This window comes from Amblyomma maculatum, chromosome 3 (genome assembly GCF_055883805.1).
Source record: "Amblyomma maculatum isolate TAMU_Amacu chromosome 3, ASM5588380v1, whole genome shotgun sequence".
In the NCBI taxonomy this organism is placed as follows: Eukaryota; Metazoa; Arthropoda; class Arachnida; order Ixodida; family Ixodidae; genus Amblyomma; species Amblyomma maculatum.
The window spans coordinates 170,080,284-170,107,177 of NC_139346.1; the positions used below are offsets into that span (position 1 = coordinate 170,080,284).

Genomic DNA, 26,894 nt, shown 5'->3' on the forward strand with positions numbered 1-26,894 from the left:
TGCAAATCATCTGCACCCTGCTGATACTCTACGGATCTAGAAACGTTTTTGTAAGGAGCTAGTGCTGGCTTATATACGCAAGAAAGGACATGCTGTTCTGAACACGGTTCGAGCTTCCCTTTCCGTATATTTGTGATATGCAGAGGAGGGCAGGCTGGTTCTTGCGGAAAGAAGGGTGCGCTCTTCAAAAGCAACAACACGGCGGTTGATTCGGTTTCCCGAAAGGAATTTATCGCTCTTGGCGAAGGAAAGCGTAATCTCCACTTGGAAGCGGATCCTCGCGCGGAAGCCCAGAGTGGTGCGGCGAGCACGTGAAGCTGCCTCACTGCCAGAGAGGGCACTCAATGTTTCAGCCTTTTCGGCAATGTAAAAAGAAAGAGGATTAAAAATGCAAATGCGAGAGATAGGAAAACATAATGAGGTGATGCGCCGCCACTTTTTAAATGGACCATTAGGTGAGCAAGCAAGCTTATTAAAGGCTAAGCAAAAAATGAATACAAGAAAGCTATAAAAAGGATAAAGGCGAGAGGGTTGTTTTAATGAGGGATTAGGTGGTAGAGAACACGGGAAGGTTGAGTGGAAAATAACCATGGGAAAAGGAAAGGGGTTAAATGGACTGCTAGAATCGTTATAGTTGTTTGAGATTAGCATAATATGGTGGTCTTTCCACTTGCTCTAGAGGACATAAGGGGGAGGGGGGGGGGGGGGGTATATATTCCGGTAAGATCACGAATACCTTCCCAGTCGGTTTTCAGAGGCGGCCTTACTGTGATTCACAATTCACGGCCTACTTGACGCATTAACGATGCAAGGAATTCGAGCACGCTGCTACAGCTGAGGATAACATTGTCAGGTAGCGCTGAAGGGAGGAAAAAGAGGTGCGAGGAAGAGGGAGAAGCTCGCCATCTTTCCGTTAACGCACAAGGCTAAGGTGGAGTCGCACCCCGTAAATAAACTTTAACAGTGCGGTGACAGGTGCTGGGACGATCACCACGAACCCTTCTCTATCTCATTGGAGTCGACGACTCGCTGGACTCTCACTTTTGACCGCGAAAATGCCCCAAGACGGCGACACACGGCAAAAAGGCGCAGCGCACCCGCTTGACAGCACTGCCGCGGACCTTTTCTGGCAAGGCTGACGAAGACTTGGATGAGTGGCTCACCGATTACCAGCGGGTGAGCAAGTACAACCGCTGGGATGCCACAGTCAAGCTGACCAATGTCTTTTTCTTCTTGGACGCCACAGCAATGACATGGTTTGAAAACCATGAAGCGTCCTTAACGAGATGAGACTGCTTTGAAGAGGAGGTTCGGAATTGTTTCGGGGATACCGCGGCCAAACGGAAATGCTCTGAGCAGACTACTCCAGCGAGCGCAAGTGCCTGGTGAAACGTGCACAACGTACTTTGAAGAGATGCTAAAACTCTGCAAAGCGGTGAATCCCCATATGTCAGAAGAGGATAGAGTTGACCTTAACAATATAATCATGTATAGGACAAACGGACGAGCCGTACGTTTACAAGAAGGGCCCAGTAAGCGAAATATTAGTGCAGTTGTCGAAATGCTTCCTTTATAACGCGTTCTCGCTTTGAAAGAACTTGTGCGTTGTCGGGAGCGAATTATCACGGATATGGCTCGCGCAAGTGGCAGGTGACACAGGTGGCCACTGATTGTGATTGTGGTTATGCGACGTAAGGAGACTGAATGTCAAGGCAGGAGTTGAAAACAGATGCGCTGGTGAGACCACAATCGAACCAACCGATTCCCATTGGGCCGCGATAAGAAGTACGCCTTGGTTACAGCAGGGATTTTTTTCTAAGTCGAATGGTCCTTCACATACCCCGGGTTAGCTTAGTGCTAGTTAGCATCGGGGTTAGCAGTGCTTGTTAAGGGCGCAGTGATTAAGCGAGTAGCAAAGCGTGTGTACACAGGGATCCTCAGGGAGAGAAAGGAAAAAGTAGAGATTGACGCATCTCGTCATACCAGTGAAGGCGGAGCTTATATAAGTGTCCTACCGGTTTTTAGGTATTTTTTCATGTGTGTCCTTTCTATGATTTTATATAAAATCCCAAGAACAAAATACACTGCGCCGTATTTAGCAAAGAAGCAGCCCCTAAATTTTGTGCCCTTAAGATTTTTCTATCCCTCCTCCTTTTACTACGTCAGAAAGCGCTTTCTGAACAGTGGGTGCGCAGAGGCTATTATAGTCGTCATTTTGAAGCAAACCGCTGGGAAACGGGCGAAGGGTCTCGCAAGAAGCTCACTACGCAGTCTTCGGACTGTCTGCAGACACGATCAGCGCACACTTTTAGACAATCTATAGCCGGAAAATGTAGTTGGTAAGAGGCGACAGAGGTTAACAATTGTCAGTATACAGAGCCCGCAAAGAGCTTACCGAGGCGAGCTTCCCGGTCGAAAATAAAGGCCTTTCTTCACGTCTTTCTCCGTCCTATACAAACACGTACGCGGGTAGAGCTTGTATAGGTTTCCACACTCCATCATAACCCTCTATCATCGTTTATACAAAGTCACGATGTCGCACGTGGTAGCCATATTCATAGGAGGCGGCTGCGGTTTCGACCTTGGCGGTAAGATGGAGAGGAGAGACTGACGCGCGCACAAAGTGTAACGGGGAGGACCGCGTGGTGGCCGACAGACACCCTCCGTGACGGAAGGACACGCGCCGCACGAAAGTTCCATTAGACGGGGCGGCTTCTCTCACGACCTCCGCCACAGCCGCCGTGGAGTCGAAGCTGCAGTCTTGCGGAAGGTCACAAAACGGGCTGAAACCGGTAGCGTGCGGTGACCCTTATACGGAGTCCTCAAGCGGTTTGACGGCTTGCCAAGTGTCAAATGTGGGTCGAGCACAATGTCCAGAAACCGTTTTTTACTCAATGTTTTGCTTGCAGACCTCACACGAACTGTTTGTTAGGCGTCTGTGTGCAGATGCGAGCGGGGAAAAAAAAAAAAACAAAAAACATAAGGATGACATGGCTTGGTAGTGGCGGTTACTCTATAAGCAAAGTCACAAACAAGCAATAAGAGTTTTAAACTCGATTGTGGGCTACAAAATTAAGCAAGGCTGCCTCAGTTTTATTGGAGTACGCGCGCTTAAGGTAGGAAATGTCTCTATAATGGTACGTCTTTCCTAATAAGAAGGGGCAACTTTGCTTTATCGAACGAAGCTGCCGGCATCATATAGTGACCAATGGAGTATAGGCTTGCTGATTTGCATCGCTCAGCGCTTGCCGCTAGGCCCGCTATCATGCTGCGCGATATGTTTGGGGCCGGCGAAGACAGCGCATGTCCTTTAGCTATCTTAGCAGGGATGTTTCCAGGATGTTATTAGCTGCTGCCGCTTAGCGCCGCTTCAATTTGTCGAGGCCGTGCGCTCGAGCGTTCTTAGCGCACTGAGGGCTAGCCTTGCGGGTAAATGTACTGAAACGTGCGGCTGCTCATTACCCTTTAATACCAGTGTTTGCCGTGACCGGGTCATTGAATGCTTCAAACGAGATAGAAATGGAGCTCTGCAGTATATATAGTGATGGCACTTCTCCGAAATAAGGCAGAGGACCAGAGTTAGACGGCCACATATGTCACCGCTTCGACACCGGCATTAACAACATCTCAACCTGCAACAAGAACGCTGTCGACTCATATGGAATAACTAGGAGTTGGCGCCCTTCATATCGGCGGTCCGGAACGATTGAAACGAAAGTCACAAGATGCAAGCGCCAGACCTAATTTGCACTCTACGAAGTCATGGCACTGATTCTAACAGAGGTGAACAACCTCTGAATAAATGAGTCAAAGATTACATTCGTAAAGACGTCGGGCATTACGGCGAAATACTACTGGCAAACTATTCATTCTAAGCCACGTATTCCCCCCCCCCCCCAAAAAAAAAAAATAAATAAATAAAAGAAAGAACACAAACGAAAGCCCCATTTTCTATTCACGAGTCAGCGCATTATTCAAGCTGTGTCGAGTTTCGCGACTATGCTGCATGCTGAAAGACCATTTCAAAACTTTTCCAGAGTTACTGAAGACATTGCCCAAACCTCCATTCGTGTACCTCCCATTCTCTCTAAGCTGTCCCCACCGAGCAACCTGGCCAAAGCGCAGAGCCAGCGACTCTCTGACAAGATTATGCTTTCGCATGCAAAGACACGGTTGCGAGTCAAAAGGAATGTAGTGGAGACGAGCTCTTCGCCACAGCCTGTCAGAGGGAAGACAGGTTCCTTCCATTGCATATGCAATCGAAAACACAGAAGCAGTTTACTTCAATGCCATTTCGCTACTTTCGAGGGTTTTTTTTTTTTCGATTTTAGCTATCAGACTAAAAAGGATGTGTACATTTAAAGAACTCAGTAAAAAAAAAAAAAAAAAAAAAAAAAAAAAAAGCAGGACTTAATTTGAGAAAAATACCAGGGGCGTTTGCAAGTGTCCAATTCTGCGAACCGCTTTGAGTATCTGCCGATGCTTTATTTCTTTTTTGTTCTAGCAAGGCACTCAGTAACGCAACCAGGAACGGGAAACCTGAAGCAATTATCGGGTGTAAATATTTTTACCAAAATAACTTATTTAAAGTCGGCCTCGCATCCTGCGGAGCAAATCAATGGCACAAAATATTGTTATATTACCCAGAATTATTAGAGCTGGGTGGTGTTTACAAGCGAACCAGAACGTGCATTCATTCCACCCGGATAATTAAGCTTGCTTCAATCCGGACGATTTTTGTAAACTTAACTATTGCCCACGTGGAGCTTTTTTCTTTTTTTTTTTTCCGAGGTATTCGGTACTCTTCCACCGAATGTCTCTTATTCCACAGGCAAAAACAGGCGAAGCTTTTTAACGCAGTTACCGAAAATAAACTCTTGCAGCTGCCTTGCCTGCATGCCACTGTTTGCAGAAAGGTTAAAGAAAAAGAAATAATGTAGGGGGAGGGGTATAAAGGCTGACAAGCGAGCGGTGCAGCACCAGAGCATTGAACAGATGGAGCTTTTGCTTGGAAAATAGTCTGTAAATACGAGGCCGCATCCACTTTTGTGCAGCCAGCGTACAAGAGGACAAAGAAGCACGCCGTCGACGTTAAGTAAAGCGTCTCTCCCGTCCACATGCGCGCACAAATGCGTAGATCACGTTAAGCGCGTGCTTTTAAACGCCCACACAGGGTAAACCAAAAACAAGAGACGGCGCTCAAGAGGACGGCGGCGACGGCAGCCCGCTGTGCAAACTACAGGCGCCGCCGGGGCTGCAGGGTAGAGGGGGGCGTCCATACAGGATCATGGAGCCAGATGGAAGAAGGCAGGGAACGTGCAGAGGGAAAGAGTTAGGGGAAAGAAAGGGCAAAGAAGGGAAAGGAGAAAGAAAGAAGGGGAAATTGCAGTAGGAGGTGGAGACAAGAAGGATAGGGTGAACACCGGGAAAAGGGATGAAGGATGACCAAGAAAGACCGAGAAAGGCCCAGAGGGACCTCAGACAGAGAGGCTAGCAGTCGTTGGGGCAAAAGAAGTCAGAAAATAAAATCGGGGATGTAGGGAAGAAGATGCGGAGAGAGAAAATGAAAAGCGAAATAGTGTCGAAAAAGGAAGAGACGCCGAGACATCAGTGACAGCGGCACGAGTGCCGCGGAAAAGAGAAAGGGCGAATCAGGAGGTGAATGGGGAGAACGGGAAACAAACGAACAGCTAAAGTGGAATAGGGGTCATAAGAGTGGAGGAAAGGCTTCGAGGGGACGAAAGAACGCGTAAGGCGAAAGTGTCGATGGCGAAAGAGAGGGCCAGGCTGGTGTTGAAAGAGGACGATGAGGAGCAGCGGGAGGAGGGAAGAGGGAGCACAGACCCGACCAAAAGCCCGGGCCCGGGTTCGCCGCCCTCCAGCATGGCCTCTAAACGAAACGGGCAACGCCGCACGAGGTCTCGAAGAAAGAAGCCCGCCTCGCTTCTTTTATACAGGCTCTCTGACTCGCCTCCACCATCACATTGGTTACTGCAGCGGAGAGGCGACGGGGCTTCGCGAGCACTGTGGGGTGCACTGAGAGAAAAAGAGGCTGACAAAAAAGAAAGAAAACAAGAAGGAGGAACAGAGACTAGTACACAACGCCCCTGTTTTCTCTTCATCACTGTCGGTCCTGTGCTTCTGTTTTGCTATTACTGGTGAATAGCTAGCTAGGTGGCAAGCTAGGTTGTGGTTGCTAGGTACCACTGCTAGCTCGCTGCCAACGCCCTCGTGAGCAGCAGTCATTGATCTGGACGGCCAGGCGAGCGTCTACGGTGAACCGCGTGTCGGAGAAAGAGCGCGATGCCTCGGCTCCGGCTGACGGTCGTTATATACCTTCACCTTCCTCCTTACTTTCTTTGTGCCTCTCTCTTCCCCCCCCCCCCCCCCCCCCCCCCCCCCCATCAGAAGAGCAGGAGCAGCTCGCAGCGAGTCGCTGATTGGAATTCCCGCGAGGGCAACAAGAACTCGCCGACCGTGGATTATTACGGGTAATAAGGCTCTTCTCTCCCGTCACGCGGAGAGTCTCTCCAGTTGCGGTGCTTATTTTCTTTTCTTTTTTGGGGGGTTTTGTCCTTAACGTTTGTTTGCCTCCGGGATTACGCAGCGGACGGGAAAATGAATACGCGGAAGGTACACAAATCCGAGCCAACCTTATCTCATTATGACAAGCCAGCAGAACGGACGTCCGGGCCTTTACAGGTCATTGCTTCCAGAACGCGAACCCGCAATAACTATGCTTATTCCATGGAAGGTGAAGCCGGAGCGAAGCGTTAGCAGCATTGAGTGAAATGCTCAAAAGCTGCTAACAGCAACCGAAACGAAGGTGAGTAGAGGTCAAATGTAGCTCACTGTAACGTCACGCAAACTGAAATCTGCACGGGGCGTTCTAAGTTATTACGACATTTGCTCAAGCCGCACATTAAGTAACCTTATTTCATGGAACGACGTACTCGGCTCTTTATTTCTTCGTTTTCCGCGGCAGTCATCATTCAGACAGCTTTGCGAATCAATGCGGCAATGCCGAGATGCCTAAATATAATAGCACCAAATGATCTGTGCGCTGGTATAGTGTGTGTGCCATGTCATGAACTTCGTCAAGCGCACAGCACGAAAAGCTGCGCGCTTGACGAAGTCGCATTATAACTGATGCCTTATTCGTCGCCTACCAGAGTTGCGCGCGAAAAACTACTCTCTGTGTGTCGTGTGTTACATCAGCCATAGCTTGCAGTTTGAATGTACAGTCGTGTGCAAAAGTGGCGAGACCACGCGAAACGAAACTGTTACTGTTTCCTCGTTAAAAAAAAATAAAAAAACGCGTTTGACGGAAGTTCTCGGACCGATAGGCAAGCATATCAACAGGGCAACCGCTAAGCTTACATCCAAAACAGCCGCTGCACCATCACAAAATGCTGACATGCAATTGTTCGAATGTTCGTGGTCTGTGTACATATCAAGTAGCTTGCAGAAGTAGGCAACGCCGCCGCATGTGTAAGCTTGCACACTAAAATGTACTTCAAGTAGGCTTTCCTATAGTTCCGCGATAAGCTTTTCCTTCTCCTCTCATCGCCGCTAAAATATCGCAAGACCACGCGGAGCAGCGGTTCGTCACAGGTAATGCATGTTTAGCGATAACGATTAATATGCTGATATGCTATCGAGTGGTTATAGACAAATCTAGTGCGATAAATATTCCAGACAGGGAGGCAGACAATGTTTAACGATTTCCACATTTGACGACATCCGCTCAATTCTACCAGTTTGGATATAAGGTCCTCGTGAAGCCCTTGAGTATATACCGGCGCTTTCTCCACCCCTGCACAAAGTTAACCGTCGTCTGCTGGGTACCGCGATCGCGAAACCGTACTTTTATTATCTTCCTTCTACACAACGAGCAAAGGAGAAAAAGAAATGCTGATAATGACTCGGCTACGACTACCTCTATACCAAATATATCTCCGTATATATAGAGGCCACGGACGCAACAAACCTGGATCGTCCATGTGCCGATATACCGGAGGTCAGAGCGACCTGGTTGTAACTGTTTCGACGCCGCGCTGCGCTACAGCAGCGTATGACTGTCTTCGCCGTCTTGGGAGAGGTTATCGCGTTTCCTGTGCCGAGTGCGCTTACAACAGGGCCTTCTTTTCTTATTCTCTACGGGATAGGGCGCTTTGGTGGCACGGTGCTCGCGGCAGAAGCGTTGGGCCAACCCCTAAGGTACCGCGGGCTGTACAAGGAGGGTTCGTCCGAAGTCCAAGTCGAACACCGATGTCCAGGCAGGCGAGATAACGAGTGTCGCTCTTCGCACAGCCTCGCTCACGGCTTTAGAACAACTGTAGCTGAAAGAAGCAGCTGCCAGCGGAACCGAACTGCAGGTTTGAAAATACCTCGTCTAATAATAATAATACTAATAATAATAATAATAATAATAATAATAATAATAATAATAATAATAATAATAATAATAATAATAATAATAATAATAATAATAATAATAATAATAATAATAATAATAATTGGTTCACAGCAAGGGAAAGGGGCAGTATCTGTCACACTTGCTTCTGTGGACGAGTCGGGAAGGGAGTAAGGTAGGAGTGAAACTGGAATAAGAGAAAGAGGAGCCCTAGTGGAGGGCTAAGGAGAAATTACGACCACCTGGGGGTCTTTAATGTGCGCTGACATCGCACAGCCCACGGACGCCTCTTCGTTTCGCCTGCATTGAAAGGTAGCCGCTGGCGGTCGGGATCGAATCCGGGTGCTCCGGCACAGTATAGCCGCGCATCTTAACCACTGCATCACCGTACAGTTCGTTTTTTCTTAACTAGCAAGTGAGCGAATATCGTCCGTCTGGCATGTTTGATTCCTACCCTATCGGCGGAGCTTAAGTGCTCTCCAGCTCTTTTTTCCAATCTTCATTTCTTCACAGTGCGCACCATCTATGTATATTTAGTAGCTGTTCACAGAGAACGCATTTTCCAGCGCACTATAGCTGTAAGCTCTGCTTCCACCTAATCATTCATGGTGCTTGGTGCGCCGCCATGTAGATTTTTTACTTATATAGATATTTGTTTTACCAATTTACGTTTTCACCTCAATAATTCACAATAACGTTCACATTTCTGTTCCTGCTATCTTATTTAGAACATTTGAATAAGCTTATATTACCTGCTTTGTTCTGCAACGCCCACCTGAAGCAAAAAAGCACAATTGAAGGACATTGAAGAATCCGGAAACTTCTCAATGTGCCCGGTGGTGCAGAAAGCGCAGATGAAACTGACAACACACTCTCTGCGCTATTACACCGGCTAATAGTAGAGGAATACTTGAATGCTTCAGGCATTCTCAGCCCTTTGTATCCCCCCTCCCCCTTCCTGGCCTTGACATCAAAGCACCGTTCACTGCAACCCATCAATCAGGCTATGCAAACCCTCATTGAAACCTGGGTTTTAGACGCACTCAATAGGGGAGCCAGCGTCGACAAGGATATTAGTCACGGCGGAAAACTATAACCGCATCCTGTCCGCTTTGAACGCATTAGGGCACGAATGCTCGAGCGATTTTTTGCAGAGAGGTAAACAAAGACAGGCCTACACTGAGCGATAGGGATCCATGCCCCCCCCCCCCCCCCTTCCCCTCCGACAGCTCGCCATCCGTCTTGGAAACAAAACAAGACCGATAGAGCAGTGTGAAGGACAGCGTCCCAGCCTGTATATATTTATAGCAGAGCCCATACACACACCGTCGCCACCGAGTTTCTAGACGTACACCGTCCAATACGAATATGTTCACGAGGGGACGTGAATATGTGCGACAGTTCCATTAATCAAGAAACAAAAATGTTAGGAGAAATGTTTCCGTCTGTCCTATCAATCTTCGGAATCAATGTTAACGCGCGGGCGCGGAGACGAGTTCTTTCGAAACTTTCGCCAGAGGAGAAGGAAAGTAAAAAAAAGAAAAAAAAAAGCGAAACAATGTATTAAAGGAAGAAAGAGGAGGAGGAGAAGATATGGTGCGTAAACAACTCCATCTCCACGATGGCCGCATAACACGCAGCGACCTTGTGGACAACGTTGTTTCATGGTCGCCGTACTGAAGAACGAAAAATAAAATAATAAAGGATAGAGAAAACAAGAGAGTGAATAGATAAGTAGAAAGAATGAAAGAGTTTGTTTTTTTTTTTGTTATTTTTTTCTGCCTCCCCATGTCGTGGCTATAAAGCTTGAGCCGCCGGCCTCGTGACCGCTTCCCCGTTGGCACGAAGGTACGCGCATTGTTCTTTTGCGCGAACAACGAACAGCAGCGGCAAAAAGAAAAAAAAAAAACGAGAGAAGTAAGAAACAGAGCGAGAAAAAAGGGTGGGGGGAGGGGGGGGGGACATGTTATCGCGTGCCCGTGGGTCTCTAAATGTGTCGTTGGGTGGACAGCTCGCCCTAAAAGCGTTGGCGTGATAGCTAAGTGGGGAGCTAGTCCTCCTTTGTCTCCTGTACCTCTTACTGACTCACCCCTTTGTTGTTGTTATCTTCTTTTTTTCTTCTTCCCTGCCTTACGTTTACGCGGTGATTCGCGGACTCACGAGGAAATTAATTTGCCCCGAATGCGAGCGGAGGTGCGACGGAATTGATATCAGCGTTCAGAATAACCTTGCGAGCGTTGTGTTGTGACCTCAACTTAGAGGGCGCTGAACAAAGTCAGGACATCAAACCGTGTGGCAACAAATTAAGGCTGATTTTATCTCACTTCGTTCATACAAGCTTCCATCTCGAGAGGATAACCAGTTTCTTTGATAGGAACTGTCCCCCGTCTACATAGTTTGGTAAGGAATCGTTTCAATCGGGACACAAGGAGAGATCGTTCACTGAATGTCCTTTATTGAATGGGAAGGCTCATGGACATAGATGGGGATAAAGGGGAGTAGACAGAATCTTCATTGTTTAGGTCGTCACTCAAATCCTGATTTATTTATAGGAAGGGAAAGGCGCGGTAACTGTCTCACTTGTTTTCTGTGGACACCACAACCGTGCCGCAAGGGAAGGGAGGAAGATTGGAGTGAAACTGGAAAGAGAGAAAGAGGAGCCGTAGTGGAGGGCAACAGTAATTTCGACCACCTGGGGATCTTTAACGTGCGCTGACATCGCACAGCACATGGACGCCTCTTCGTTTCGCCTCCATCGAAACGCAGCCGCCGAGGTCGGGTTCGAACCCGGGTACTCCGGCACAGTAGTCGGGCGTCTTACCACTGCACCACCACGGCGGGGCTCACTCAAATCCTGCATCTCCGAAAAAGCAAAAACTGATGGAGGCGAAACGAAGAGGCGTTCGTGTGCTGTGCGATGTCAGCGCACGTTAAAGATCCCCAGGTGGTCGAAATTACTCAGTTGCCCTCCACTACGGCTCCTCTTTCTCTCTATTCACTTCCATCCCAACTTTCTTCCCTTCCAGTACGACGCGGTTCAGGTGTCCACAGAAACGAGTGTGACAGATACTGCGCCTTTCCCTTCCTGTGAACCAATTATTATTATTATTACGAGACCACCGATTACGTAGCGCGCATCGAGGAATTGCTTTTGTTTTTTTTCAGCGACAAAATGGTGGCAGCTAAATGAAATTTCTCTTTTCTCACCTAGTGAAAGGAAAGTTGTCAGACATAGCGCTTTCCGTAACACTACGTGCCAAGGCATAAAAACGACGCGGCACACGTGCACGGGACAGCAAATCGTCGCGTCTGGTGCATGCAGCTTTTGTACGCGTGATTCCACAAATCTTTTCTGCGTCCTTAAAGCGCGTAGCATGGAGTTTTAAGGTTCGTGCCGTTTTTCTGTGAAGCAGCACAGTATAAACGATAGCTGTACAGAGTGAAATAACCGTTCGTGATTGGAAATATTTTCAGTGCAGACAGTTTAGGACCCATTACGATAATATTAGCCATGGCTGACACAACAGGCAAGCGAGGAGTTGTAAGGCGTTGTCAGTCCCGACTAACCTCGACTATGTACTCCACAATGCTCCACAATACTATGCGCTCCACAATCTCCCACAGCAACAAGCTTAAGAGGAAGCAACAGAAGCGAGCAGGCTCCTGTTCCGTGTTTTCGTTGCATTTGTACTCTCTTTAGCTGAGGTCACTACTACGTGTACAGCCCCTACAAAGGATCCACCCTACTCGGTTTCCCCCTGAAGTGAGACAAAGCAGTGCATACATAACCGCAGTTTAACGGGGGCCGCTTCGTGGCCCAATTTGACACCCACAGCGGCCGAAATGAGAGGCGCCCAACGGTGGCTTCCAGGAATGCTGTGCTGAGCAGCAGGCCGACGCGAGCAGTATACGAGAACGAATGGCCGCGAGCGTCTTTCTGGCAGCGAACGCATTGCGCACACGGGGAGAAGACTTCTCCGCCGCATCACCGCACCCTTCAATCCCTGCACAGCGTGGCTGGCGCGAGACGCATACAATGCGGACTCCCCTCTCTTTATTATTTTTCCCTTTGTCTCGCACGCGCCACCCCCGAGCACAATGGCTGTCGCGCGCGGAAATGCTTCGTCTCCCGGCACGCAACCTTGATGTATGTGTACGATAGACGAGAGGGCAAACAAACAAACAAGAAAAAGGACTATATAACGCATGCGCTGGCACCAATTGCCTGCGTGACAGGCGGGCAACCTTTTTGTTCTGTTCTAGGTGACTTCGCCTATGCTTGCCGTCAACGGCAACCAAAACAGGTAGCAGCCCCGAATCGCCTGGAGAACAATGCGGTGCCGTATTCGGGCGTGCGTTCTCCATCAAGGGGAGGGCTGTAGCCCCCCGCGAAAAGGAGCGCCTATTTAAAAACAGCTATAGCAGGAACGATGCAGGAAACCAGAGCAAACCGTGCGATTGGTTTCCTCAGTGAATCGAAAAAGATCGCTCTTCGTTCACCGTTTTTGCGTGCCCTTCGCAAGTCTCAGCTCTCTGCTATTGTCCAAACTGTTCTGCCCTACCTATCTCGCCAGGACTCTTCCTTTTCAACCAGACACCGATGGGCCAATGTCGAGAAATATAATACTCTGCAGTGCGTCCCCCCCCCCCTTTTTTTTTTTTTTTGTAACCTGGAAGCTTTGATGTTGCTGGTGATGGCTGTTTTCTTCGCTGGGCCAGGAGAAAGCGAATGCGATTAGGACAGGTTAGAAAGATTGCTTTGGTTTGCAGTTACAGTAGAAAGAATGTTAGACTGCAAAGGAAATAGATAAAACCCAGAACGCCCATCTTGCTGGCTCTGTGTGAAGAATTTAAAAGAGGCGAGGGTGCTGAGCGCAGGAGATGGGGGAGGGGGGAGGCGCTAAAACAGGCTATCAGAGCAAAGCAGCAGCAGCCGAATGCTGCGTTGTGTCTCCCCGAATTTCCTTTACCAGGGCACGGTCTCCAGGCACTGCAGCCCATTACAAACGTGCTGGCGCCTTCCCTTTCTGGAAAACGGGATACCCCCGCCCTCTCTCTCTTACTGTTCCCAACAACTCATCCACTGTTCCTGCTTTCCGCAAAGCTAGGAACGCAAAAACTGGTATTCTTGGAAAGAAAGCCGCTCTCTCCACATTGCCCGCCACCTCATCTGTTTACCGGCTGTATGCAGTCTGCTCGAGCACCTATGAGCGCAAGAAGCACAAGGAACTCAAGGATACGCGGCTGTATCGAGATAATAGAGAGATTTAGCTTACCGCGATCCGCTACCGTGATCCGCCACCGCGCGTTCCACTGCGCATGCCCAGATCCCCTTGGCGCCGATAGATGGCGACACATACTTGATGTCGGCACATAGACCTGCCGCGTCGGGACCAATCAGCGATCCGCCACGCGCGGTAGAGGGTCGCGGTGGCGGATCGCGGATCACTGTAAGCTAAATCTGTCTAATGAAGCCGCAGACGAACATATTTAAAGCCCTCCACTTGCATCCTAACATTTTCGTTGCAGCGCTGCTTTTTTTTTTCTTCTGCTGGACTGCCGTAACCGAAAGCTTTCGTTAGAGATTTCTTCCAACTGATTTCTATAGCCAACTGAAACTGCAAGAACTCAGTTCCTCTTTTTTTCTCTTTTCACCTTGACTGTTTTTTTTTTCCTTCGCCGTGTTACAACTACGGTTAACAGAAGAAACGGTGTCGTTCAAAGAAGACAAGCGAGCATCGAACACAACAGGAAAGCCGCTGTAAAAACAGCCCCTGAAACAAAGGCGGATGAGAAATGAACGCCAAATCCAGTCTCGTTCACACTGTTTGCTGCTAGTGACCACTGCCGACCGTCTCAAGGGCAACATACACCTCTAAGCAACGGCGGATCGCTGGATCAACAAAGGAAGTCCCCACAAAAGGCAAGAGTTGCAGTTTGAAGACGACGGGGTACCCCTGCAGACACGTGCGGAATATACCCGGGCGCGTCGTCTAGTACACAGCTGTCGTTGGAGCTTCACAAGGAAGGCCTGCGGACTGGAGGTCAGGACATCCGGCCGCTCCTCTTCCCTTCTCCTAGATCCGCCCTCGCATGCACGCGCCAGCGAAGCGATGTACCGTTGAAGCGGAACTGGTCGCGGCTACGTGTCGGAACCGCGCCCGACCTAAATAACGCCCGGAAGGTGACGCAAGTGTTTTTTGAGGCAGATCGGGTCGTAACGCCTTGATCGAACTGCGTCGGCTACAGCCGCCGGTCAACCGGCACGCGGTCCTCTCCATGCACCATTGTTGCCTTAGGACGAAGAACCTGTAGCAACCTAGATGACAACGCGTACCTTGCTCAATATCTACCATTCGGCCAGCAGCGTCGAAGTATCAGTAAGTAACTCATATAAGTAACATATAAGTACCATATCAATAACCTCATGTAGCCCTCGCCCAACTTCGAATGATGATGGTGTTCATTTTTTTTTCTTGTGCAGCGCGTCCCAAAGTAGGCTATTATAGGTTGCTGAGGTGCCTACTTCCAACTACGAAGTTCAAATGCTTCAACTTCGAATGCTTAGGTTCCCATTTATTGTGTTTCGTGTCTCGATGTATCTTTACACTACAGGCTGTATTTTAAAACTGTAAGCTTAGAAAATGAAGCTAACTGTAGAGAAGAGTTCTCGCGGTGTACAGGTGCTCCGTCCGCTGAATGGTCATTCACTTCTAGCTATAGCACGCAGACGCATATCAAAGCAAAGCGATACATGCATAGAGGGACCTGGATGTGATGCTTCTCTAGGCCTGCCACTTGGCTTTGTTTTACGTGGCCGAGTCGGATACAATGGCGTTTTGGAAGTACTGACCGCGTTATAGTTAGAAGTGGACGACCCTGTACACGGTGATCCCTAATCTCTATATGCAACTAATTTCTGAGGTTCTATAATGCTTAACCACTAAACGTACTAATGGTTGCGACAATGCAGTTTCTCCTAAACAGCTGACAACACAAATAATTTTTGGTAATGATGGCTTAAATTTTTTTCTCCTCTTTAGAGGGCTATTTTTGTATAATTACGGCCTAAAGCAAATCCTTCTCTCTAGAAGGCGAAAAACACTTGGCACGCCATTCATACAAGAACTATTTGGAGCGAGTTCCCATCCTTCCGCCACAGTTTCGGTACCTGCCTTCAAAGCATGGCAGCGCGCGGTATGTGTTGCGGTCTCCAGCCCAGCTGGGTGCGCCAGGAAACCGCTTTCAGGCTTGGATGCTCGTGCGTGTGCACAATTGGTCTCATTCCAAGGCTATCAGAACGCAGGCACTTCAAACGTCAACGCTGGCATGCGAGCGCAATGGATGCCGAAAAATAAAAAAAACGAAACACCCAAAATCCACCCTCGGAATTCCTCCGACACTGTCAGCTGTCTCTGTGGCTGAGGTCAAAACTACCGATAATGGTCTTGCAACAAAGGCTCGTGGGCTTCAAAAGACAGACCACAGAGGTGAACAAGAAACTGCTGCTGCTTCTGTGCAAGCAACAAAAGAGCCCTTTTCGTTGTTGTTTTTTTCTTTAACTGCTACAGGCACCGGTCACTCTTAAATAGAGTTGAGACGAAGACGAAAAAGTCAGCGCACGGCGTTCATTATTCTCCTTTCTTACTTATGCGAAAGAAGGACACTGCAGTTACGGCCAGAGGTCGTACCTTCCCCATAAAGCAAGCGGCAATTGCTCCAGTTTCTAGCTATTGAGCCGAAGCCTTTAAACGAAGCAGCCGCAGCAACCGCGAAAACGCGGAACAAGGTAAATAAAAAGAAAGAATTAAAAGTGAATGACTGAAGTTCGCAGCACAGTAGCGAAAATTCAAACCAATAGGCGAGCCTACCAGGCCAACTTTGCCCCCCACCCCCTTTTTTTATTACACACACAGCCGCCGACGGCCATGTGACATCTAGATAGCTAGGCTACGTATACACGCGCGCTGGGTTAATGATGTCACGTTTTTCCACAATGAGCAATGGAGGTTGTCCCCACAGCCCATCACCACCACCACCCACGGAGAGACGAGTCCCGTGGCCTCGTTCCCAAGAGCCGAAAAGCCCTAGGGAGGCGGAACCAGATGGCGCGGCCGAGGTGTACAAAAGGACGCGGCGGAAAATAGGCGAAACAGCCTCAATTACTCGGCAGCGTATGCGCGAGCCCGCGTGTCAACGGCGCAGTCGGATAACATATAAGCAAGGGCAACCACAAGAGCGAGAAAATGAGAGGATAGAAAAAAAAAAAAAAAAAACTCACAGAGAGCACGTCACCTAAACCACTTCTAGGGCAATGAAGCAGAGGCGGAAAGAGTGACTATATGAACTGTAGGCCGAGGTAGGGCTGCTACAGAAGAAGGAAAAAGAATAGAATAGATAACGAAAAGAGTGGCTGCCCTTACGAATGCCCGTTCAGCGGCGCTACGACGGATATTGCTTCTTTTTTTTTTTTGCGTTTATGTATACCTGTCCATAGACCCGTCCAGAGCGGTCAAGTCTCCTCCTATCCATTGAGCGACGTTTTCACGGTGCGAGCAATTTTCTTGGCCACGCAGAGTACATACGCGCCGTAGGAGAAAAAAAAAAACAACAGCAACACAAGAGCCTGAAAAGAAAAACGCCGCTGACGGCGACGACTGAGAGAAGGAAGAACAGGTAGCGGTCCCGGGCGCCAGAAGTGCAGAACGTGCGATGAGAAAGAAGAGCAAGTAAGGAAGGAGACGAGACGTAGAAGATAAAAAAGAAAGAGCGGCCGAATAATGAGGAATGGTGGAAGACGAGCAAGAAGGGGCAGGCGCGCGCGCGCACACACACACACACGCGTTCAACTCGCCGGTAGTGGCAGCGACGTAATAATGACCAAACAGGAACCATCACGAAGAGGGCAAGAGAGAAAGCTTCGCGGCGTCGTCGGCTCCTTCCCTCTCGCCCGCGTCTTCTCCCTTCTTTTTGGCGTCCGCGACAGGATAGACTCTGGGTCGACCCGAAACGAGAAACGTGAACTTCCAATCTGCGACCTCTCGTCCTCGAGCGACACGCCCACTACCTATCATTATCATTTAACTTATAGTGCGTACATACGTGCCCCGATGACGCTGCAGTGACTGCAGCTCCTTGCAGCCTTGCCCGCACAGCTAAGCCGAATTGGAGCTGCGTTGTCGTGTCCGTAACGCTGCATTATCCCCCCTTTCTCACTTTCGCCCCAATTTATCACCAAATTCAGCATTTCAACGAAGGTCATTCTGACAAAGCTGTTGTTCCTTGTTGTTTCACGTCCAGTTCAGAATTGAAACTCAACCCTGAGCAACAAACCACAGATTTGTCGCTCGAGGTGTAAGTTTTAAAAGTCATTATTAACATATTTTCTAAACCCATACAAAAATGGTCTATGTACTTAAATGGAAAAGTTTATGGTCAGCTATGTCTATGGACTTTTATAGCCGGCTATAAAGTGTCATTGAAATATTTATAGGCAGCTATAGAAAATTCTGTACCACTTTGTCTATAGCTTCTGGACCATACAAAATCTCTTTAGCTAACTATAGAAAACCATATGTCCATGAAGCTATAGACTATTAGTCATACAGTTATCTATAGCTGTCTATAGAAATTTGAATGGCTCTAAAGCTACAGACTGCCAGCCATAGAATCAGTTTTAGCAAGCTATAGAAACGTTTATGCTCCGGGAGCTATAGATTATTAGTCATTCAGTTATCTTTAGCTGTCTATAGAAATTTGAATTGCTATAAAGCTATAGACTGCAAGCCATAGAATCAGTTTTAGCAAGCTATAGGAAAGTTTATGCTCCTGAAGCTATCGAATATTAGTAATACCGACATCTTTAGATATCTATAAAAATTTGAATGCCTCTAAAGCTACAGACTACAAGTCATATAAGCTGCTTTAGCTGGTTATATAAAAGTGTATGCTCCTGAAGCTATAGACTACTAGTCATACAGTTACCTTTAGCGGTCTATAGAAATGTGAATGTCTCTAAAGCTACAGACTACAAGCCATATAAGCTGATTAGCTGGCTATGGAACAGTGTATGCTCCTAAAGCTATATACTATTAGTCACACAGTTATCTTTAGCTGTCAATAAAAATTTAAATGGCTCTAAAGCTACAGACTGATAGCCATATAAGCTGCTTTAGCTGGCTATAGAAAAGTCTATGCTCCTGAAGCTATAGACTAGTAGTCATAAAGGTATCTTTAGCTGTCTTTAGAAATGTTAATGCCTCTAAAGCTACAGACTGCAAGTCATATAAGCTGCTTTACCTGGCTATAGAAAAGTGCATGCTCTCGAAGCTATAGACTAGTAGCCATACAGTTACCTTTAGCCGTCTATAGAAATGTCAATGCTTCTAAAGCTACAGACTGCAAGTCATATAACCTGTTATAGCTGGCTATAGAATATTGTATATACCAAAAGCTGTAGACCAGTAGGCGTACACCCTTATATGAAAGTACATATATCGTCGGTTCGAATCCCTCGTGCGACTTGTACTCTAGCTTGATTAAGAGTTGTGTGTTGTATGCAACGAGAAACCGTATGTCATCAACTACAACGCCGTACGACAAATGGATTTCGTCACAATCTTTGTATAACTGGTGGGAGCACTGTCGTCGCATCGAGGTATACGCCTGCAGTGAGTACCTCCGACCCATGAGGGTTTCAGTCGTGGGGACTGCTGGCCAATTTTCAGTTATTTATTCATCGAATTGAAAATAAGTCCGAAGATATAAGCATGACACACACACACACACACACACACACACACACACACACACACACACACACACACACACACACACACACACACACACACACACACACACACACACACACACACACACACACACACACACACACACACACACACACACACACGCACGCGCGCGCGCGCGCGCGCATTTTCTATAGCTGACCATAGAAAATTCTAAAGATGCAAATACATTAGGACACCAGAATTAGTCCATAGGTTATAGACTTCTATAGCAGGCTATAGCTTTTTTGGGCCAAATATTTATAGCCGACGATACACTGGATTTTCTATAGCTGGCCATAAACGTTTGTATGCGACCATAGAAAATGCTAAAGACTGCAGGGCATAGGGAGCCATAAGTTTATAGAATCGGTTAAAGGCTTCCATAGAATAGACTATAGAAAAACCTAAAGACTACCATAGGAACGGCTATAGCTTCTTGGGCCAAATATCTGTAGCCGACCATACAAAGGATTTTCTATAGCTGACCATAAACGTTTATACTTGACCATAAAAAATGCGAAAGACTGCAGTAAATAGGGAGCCATAAGTCCATAGAACAGGTTAAAGACTTCTATAAAACTGACTATAGAAAAACATAAAGACAGCCATAGAAGCGGCTATAGATATTTGGGCCAAATTTCTATAGCCGACCATACAAAGGATTTTCTATAGCTGACGACCATAGGATATTTTTGTATGGGAAACCCGAGGAGAAAAATGATTTCTCTCCGTAAATTTCTGTAACACCATCTCCGAGCTAGGCCACTAGCCGCTTTCTCTCTCTCTTTCTCCCTCAATATTTCCCTTTCCACCTGTGCTCAAATCACTAGAGATCCCCCTCCGATGGAGCCAGACTTTAAGCACTGGACGCAACCATAACGTTCATACAACATAGCGGCAATGGCCCAGTCGTATATCTGTAATGCATCGTGGGAACGCCAGCAGCCGTCGGATATGAACGGGCCGCTGTTATAGGAAGCGTTCTGTCTTCCTTCCTCGGCTGGGACGTGGAAACCCGTCCCTTCCACCGATTCGTTTCGGAGATACGCTTCTTGCGGAGTCTACCACGAGGACAGCTAACGACAACGAATTCTCTGCGCGCTCCAGTGGCGCACGACCCGGCGCTGCGGTCGAGCATCGACAGTTCGACACCACAAGGACGACGGCAAGAAAGGGTAAACTTCACTGAAGTAAAGAATATGAGCTAAGCACTAATTACAAAAAATAAAACCGTGAATTGCTGCAGTTGTTTCAGTTCCCTTTTCTTCGAAGCAGATGTTCGAGATACAGACTGCCAATGGTATGAGGGTCCTCTAGTTTATTGTAATTACGGTTTATTTCCTGTAAGCTGCGGAAAAGCGTCGAAATGGGATGTTGTGGATTAATTTCGATGCCCTGGGGTTGTTTAACGTGCATTAACATGGCGCAAGCACAGGAGCGTGTGTGCGTTTCGCATCAATCGACATGTGCATACCGCGGCCGGGATTAAATCCCCCAACCAAATAAAAACTTAATAAAGATTGGCTTGGTATTTTTATTTTTATTTTAAGGTTTAACGTCTCAAAGCGACTCGGGCTATAAGAGAGGCCGCAGTGGAGAACTCCGGAAATTTCGACCGCCTGAGGTTCTTTAACGTACGCTGACATACGGGGAATATGGGCCAGGGTAACCGTAATGCGCGGCGTCGAACGCTATACAAAAAATTAAGCTATAGAGAGCATTAAAAGTGCATCGATATTAACTGAAGCCCCCTGAAAGGCTAGGCTAAGTTAATTTTACATCGGCGTTACAGCGAGTAACTCCAGTATCAGTAATCAATATATCTACACTCGCAACGCATGCCTTGAACGACTTTAAACTTTCTAAATTAAATATCGAGCCCGTCGAAGCGTCAGCGCCGAAAACGCTTGTATCGAGCACGTAGGAAAAATTTCGTTGCGAGCAAGTTCACCCAAAAGGTCCACAGGAAAAAATAAACCTTAGCATGAGCTCAACAGACGCTTTAGTAAAGGTTAACAAGGTTCTCTAGGATAGCAACGGAAACTATAATTCTACATTCTCGCCTTATGCCTTTCTCGTGGTTCTCTTTTTACCAAAGAAAAGGGTGTGTGTGCAACTGAAAGGACCTTTTAGCTAGAGAAGCGCTCACCTCATTATGTATTCGGCGCCTACAGAGCCTTATTCTCTTGCACTTTCCTTATGTTCTTCAGTTTTGCCTTCTGCCATCAAAGACGGTGTCTTGCGCTTTCTTCGCCGCGTGACAGGACGAAGGGTATAAAATAAAAATGCACGTTAGCTCCGGCAAGATCTCTCCAACTTGATTTAATCTCTCAGGAAAATGAAGCGGAGTTTTCATGGGCAACCTCGGGAACCCGAGTGTTAGAAGGCTGGCAGCTAAAATCGGTTTTCTCTCACGAAAGCGAGGTGTCGCATGTGCGTAAAAAAAAAAAAAAAAAAAAAAATGAAATAGGATGTAGTTAAATCTAGTAACGCAAGAACGGGATTTCAAAAATTTGAACAAAAGATTGATGGCGTGGCTTGGTTGCATCAAAGCTAGCGATCGAGCCTTGATAGCGCTTTTCGCCGATGTCATGCATGTCCACGCACTCCGCATCTGACGCCGCTAAATTCGTTTTATAAGCTCGCGCATGCATCACCTTATGTACGGACCCCTTTCGCAACAACGAGCTCACGGTATTGAAACCGCTGAGTCGAACGAAGACGACAGCTTGGGAAGCTGACACCTCTTGTTATACTCCAATGCATGCCAGAGACCGACCGACGCTTGAACGCAACGAATCGTGCACTCGGCAGTCTTATTTCTGCACGAGTCTGACGTCAGACGTTTTGCTTTCAAGTCTGTTGGGGCAAGAACTCTTCGAGGAATATAGCGAGACGCTCTATCGATTAACCCCACTAAAGAGAGACGCCAGGAGCAAAGGTCACTAGCAGGCACGGTATTATGCGATCGATGGACGTATAGGCTTTCACCAGTTACAGCTGCATGCGAGAGTGCACGGAAAATGACTTCATTCATCTGCAAGTTTCTTCCGAAGAAAGGCCTTTACCGTCAGCGCCGTTTGTACCGTTCGTTTATTGCGGGTTTTTGATGTATTACAAAAGCCATAAAATGTAGGAGTGTTCACTTCAATACGGGCAAGCTTTCAGTGAGGTGTGCATGTCATCAGCGACCACAAACTCACTCACTCACTCACTCACTCACCCACTCACTCACTCACTCACTCACTCACTCACTCACTCACTCACTCACTCACTCACTCACTCACTCACTCACTCACACAGGCCTCATTTCATATATATATCCCAGTCGAAAAAAACGACAGAACTGTGTCAAAAATACGACAAAATATCCCGTAGTTCTGTTGTAAAAATAATATTTTTCTGTAGTTCTGTAGTTTTTCTGTAGTATATTTCTGTTGTCTGTAGTTCTTTAGCACTTTTCTGTTGTAAATACCGAAATTTTTGATGTTACTACAGAATGTTCTGTTGTCACAACAGGTTTCCCGTCAAAAACCGCACAGAAATTCTGTCGTAACATCAGAAAATGTTCTGTACCTTTTCCCGACTGAGATCCACAAGAAGAAGTACCACTAGCCGACGAACCCATACAAATTCATCCCAAATTAATGCCGAATATAGAGTATTTTCTAACTTTGATAGTAGGTTCGGGACACTTTGGTCGCATCCATTACTTGCTTCAGCCAGCCGAAATAACCATACAGAACAAGTATATTAAGAAAACGCGGACATTGCAATATGCAGTTACCCTGTATACTATAATATCCGGCACATGCTCTTCCCGTAATAAGGCCAGGTCGTCTCGCTACAGCAACATGCGCCTTTCTTCGTCAGCGATTTCACGCATCTCCTATCTGACACGAAGTAACTACAGCTAAAACCATTCGCCCACAAGCTGTATGTGTGCCCCGTCCCCGTTCGCAATCCGTCGACGTTTGATCAAAGACGTCCCGATGCACGCATGGACAAGCCCGTCGGCTCTGCTGTGTATGCAAAAGTTCAAGCTGCTCCCTACTGCCCCCTGCCGTCCGACAGCCATGACCCGAAGTGAAACGGTCAGACAGAAGGAAAGAGGGGGAGCAGGGGCAAATAAAAACACATGGCCCAACCCGCCGCAGTCAATCTTGCGCAACGCGATGCACTGCACGGCCGTGGAAGCAGCGTGGGCGCAGCGCATATCAAGCAAGCGCGGTCTCCATAATCAGAAATGAAGGGTGAGTGGAGAGGAGCTCGTCGTCGCCGCCGCCTCCGTTGAGGTCACCGCATGCATAGCAGGTGGCCCGGAGAAAGGTGTCACTCACGTAGCGCTCGGGCCTCGCAGGCGTGCAAGTGCGGCATCCTACGTCGCGGCATTGCACAGCGACGAAGACGAGAGGACAATTTTTGGCAGAATTGGACCGAGTTCAGTTTGATAAGGAAAAAAAAAAAAGTGAAGTAAAAAGGGCTCTCACCTTTGAGATTCAAGCGAAAGATGAATGCGCGAGCGGTACGCTCCCCCTCCCCTCTCCTTCTCCTCAATCTGATACTGATATCAGGGCATGTTCAGACGTCCGTTATTTCTCTCTCTCTCTCTCTCTCTCTCTCTCTCTCTCTCTCTCTCTCTCTCTCTCTCTTTTTCTGCTCAGGAAAAGTACATGTAGATATCGGAAGGAAAACTGGCGGAAGAAATGTCACATAATAGTGCATTGTTTAAGATCGCTGCCTAAGCAGAGTTGGCAACGAGAGAGTGACTATCGACGTCAGAGCAGTACCCCCTTCAACAGACTTCGGGTGATCGAAAGCTTCCTACTCAATTATTTCGCAGGGCACTGTCTGGCTCCGCGCTGCGTCCTCGAGAATTCTCGTGTCTGCTTTGAAGAAGCCTAAGTTCCGCTTCAGCCGATTCTCGGTGGTTCTGGCATTCTTCTACCAAACAAACAAAACCGAACAATTAAAGCACTGCTACGCGCTAGCGCGGCGGAGAGAGGGGGCGTGTACATCACTTCTCTCTCTCTCTCTTTCTCTCTCTCTTCCTCTCTGCATCTTACTATCTAGGAGCGAGAACCGAGTTTCAAAACCACTGGTTTTCCAGCTCCCAGGTGGCGCTATGAAGTAGCATGCACCCAGGAGCATGCACAGGAACAGGAACACGTTAACCGGTCTGGCCAACGCTGGCGTGGCAACCATACAACGTTTAGGGCTTACAATTAGCAGAAATTTAACATAGTAACTTCCCCTGTTAACAGGAAAAGTTACTATGTTAAATTTCCTCCTGGTGTCTAAATGTGAGCGCAATAACCGATAAACGAAGACTGTTGGAGAACGTTAAATGAAAATAAACTACAGAGGCTTCCCACGACTACTGCTCATCTACTTCCAACAGCAATTGGTACTGTTTAAAATGCTGCCACAGTTCCTTCAAACTAATTTGAGATTTTCTCTTCAGATTCTTTCTGGGCATATGTGCAGATAGCCTCCCTTTTCGTTTTACTCTCCACAATAAAATGATCTGGCCTTCTTAGCAGCAACGTCTGCTGTCCCACCATACCTTCGAACGCAGCCTTCTCCTTCCTTAAACCGAGAGTGTCCTTTCCGCACACCGCATTTAAATGACACTCAAACGCTACATCGGCAGCCCTAACAACAAATCAACAAATCAAGCTACGTGCAAGCTATCTGAAACAAGTGGATTGGTTCAAAAGGCAGTGCTTTGTTTTGTCCATGCGTATACATGCACGAAGAAGAGACACTGTAACCTTAAGCAAGAGTTTGTTTTCGGGCATTTAGAGAGATTTATAGGACGAGGTCCATAAAATGCGAAATAACAGATTATTCTCGGAGCTATTTCGAATGATCATACGGCTTTGGCAAGGCCCGGGTACGAAGGCTGGCTTTTACCCAGTCGTTTCGCCTCAAATCTGTAAACAAACTTTAGGTATACAGAAATATCACGCGTAAATGAGCCATCAAAGCAAAATTTGGCCTATTTATTTTGATTCTATATTCATTTTCTTGAATCGGTACACGTGAAGAATACGAGTAAAATACTAAAGGAGGAAGTCCCAAAGTGTAGCAACTGATATAGGGAGCTCAGAAGTGCCTCAAATGAATTTTAAAATGTGATAGCGCCATAAATGAGGTCCACAAAAGGTACTGACTGTAAAATAAGACTTAGTGCGAGGAACTTATGAACAAGAACGGTTAATAACACATAGATTAGAATCCGCACAAACTAATATATTTGACGTATAAACTAACACTGATGGGTTTAACAGAACTGCGCAAGCGGATGGAACGGGACGAACGGTGTCACCCGAAGCCTATAGAATCCCTAGTTATTGATCGTATCTTTTGAATGGGATCAAGAGATGAACCCGAAAGGAAGCCTCAAAAAATCATTATCTCTTTATTATTGTGATGCTGACCCCTACAGCTTTCTCGGCGTCTAGTATTTCATTGCCTCCAGCCACAGCTGCAAGTAGGTGACGCGCTCATATATTGTTGCGATGGCAACGGGCCAGAAATTGTAATGGAGTCACATTCTATATTGAAATATATGACGTGCTTTGATATAAGTCGGGACCGGAAATTCAGAACCACATTGAGAGCGTATCTTGAGCCAGGAAATCGAAGAGCTTTCATAACCTGGATATTGAAATGAATGCCCCGTGCTATACAAGAACAGCTCTCGACGGAGAGTAAAATGCCATGGAAGTAATACACAACAGAGAGAGGATATCAAGGACGGCAGTGGAGATACGCAGAACAGAGCAACATCATTCCGCAGTCTTACACGATCCGGGGACTTTCCTTCTATATTAGGCTTCGCTTGTTTTTAATACGTCGAAGTTACGCGAATAACGTTCCCTCTTCTCCATCGGCGAGCACAGTAATTCCGCTCTTGGAACGAACCCCCGAAAACAATTTCGACCGCATAATCACCAGCGAAGAAATTTTGAATTTAAAGGCATGCTTTCTTTTCCCCCTGTTTGAGTACAATATGGGTGTGCGTGGAATTTCCCCAAGGTTATCTACATCTACGACAGAGACCTCTATTCGCTACTGTTTATTGTCGCCGCAGTATGAAAGGTTCCGCGATGGGCGTCGACCATTTCACTTGTTTCCCTTCGGCGCACGGATATGCCGCGCGTAAAGAAGCGCATTGCACACATATTGATTATTTAAATCGTACAGAATCCGGCGAGTTGCTGCTGATGTCGAACACCACGGTGGAAGGGCTCGAACGAGCGCCTTTCGTTATGCAGCGGTTGTGAAACGCACGGCGGTGACCTGCTCCACTGAAGCGGGTGCAGGGTAGAACGAGGGGAAGAAGATGGCTACGCAGTAAGAAAGACTAACGAACAAGGTTTGAAATATATTAACACTGCCACTGATGATCGAGCTTGCCGGAACGGCACCTTGGCTTGCGAGCTGAGGCTATCTCAACGCTTGTTCGTTTCTTTCTGAAAACGGTGGTCACATATTCAACGTGTCCTGGCCGAAAGACGCGGGAGGTAAAAAAAAAAAAAAAAGAAACTGCAAGTATAAGTAATAGCAGAAAAGAGAAAAAAAAAAGTGGATAGATAAGAGCTAACCTTTTTAAGAGCAGCTATATATATATCTTCCAGCACTTTCAAGTATGGCTCGTCTACCCCCTGATTTCGCAATGC

At 47.3% G+C, this 26,894-nt stretch overlaps 1 protein-coding gene across 5 annotated transcripts in view; it reads right to left on the bottom strand.

Moving 5' to 3' along the window:
• Positions 1 to 26,894, bottom strand: part of LOC146196872 (rap1 GTPase-activating protein 1-like) — a 207,472-nt gene that overhangs the window by 173,333 nt on the left and 7,245 nt on the right. The window lies entirely within an intron of this gene.